Below are 1,006 nucleotides of genomic sequence, written 5' to 3'. Positions count from 1 at the left end.
GAAGTAAAGCCATGCTGTTAGGTTGAGCTGTAGGGGACTCAGGTCAGTAATTTCTGATATTGCCAGTCAAGCGGAAGACCCAATACTGTTATGGGCTACTGGACTCTTTTATAATATTTTGCTGAGTTTACACAGCTATAATATTCCAATAATGGAACTTAACAAAAAAAAGGGGATACAAATGAATGTCCATTTTGTATCTATGTATTCAAAGTGGTTAGGACAGATATATAGTTACATTCTCTTAATACGTAGAGGGATTTGTTCATATGATGTTTGTAAATAGGATACCTTGTCCACATCTTGTACAGTAATTAACCACTAGGTTAATGTGTTAATATTTGTTAATAATGTGTTAATTATTGAAACTGTCCTACCAATTTGATTTGAAACTGTCTCATTGCTATTTGTTTCTCAATAAAATTATGAAAAACAAAAACTGAAACTACCAGTTGCTAGGAGCTAAGGTAGGATATGAGATCCAAAAGTAGAGTGTAATGAAGAAAATCTTTGAAGTGATGCATATGTTCTACACATTAAGTGCTTATTGTAGTGATTACATAACTATGCATGTTTCACACTCATCACCTTTTTAAAGAATAATTCCCATTATGTAAATTATACTTCAATACATGTAATTGAGAAAGTCCCAAATACTAACTTCACATGGATATCAATTTTGATTGATGAATTCTTTCTTTCTTGACCTTTTAAACTTTATTATTTTAAAAATTTTTTATTTATTTTTTGGTGGAACCGGGGATTGAACTTGAGGCTTTCGCTTGCCAGGGATAAAAATTATTTTAAGGAGAGTAAAATAATAATAACTGATAAGACATTAGAAATGGTACATATTAAGAAGAACAAGAGGAGAGGTATTCTTTTTTTCAATAATTTTATTGAGAAACAAATAGCAATGAGGGGCCACGGAGACGGCTTAGTGGAATAAGTGCTTCCCTAGCAAGCTCAAGGGCCTGAGTTCAATCCCTAGTTCTGAAAAAAAAAA

The sequence above is a fragment of the Octodon degus genome, unplaced genomic scaffold (assembly GCF_000260255.1).
Source record: "Octodon degus isolate 3935 unplaced genomic scaffold, OctDeg1.0 scaffold00110, whole genome shotgun sequence".
In the NCBI taxonomy this organism is placed as follows: domain Eukaryota; kingdom Metazoa; phylum Chordata; class Mammalia; order Rodentia; family Octodontidae; genus Octodon; species Octodon degus.
Note: the sequence above shows the minus strand (reverse complement) of the source record.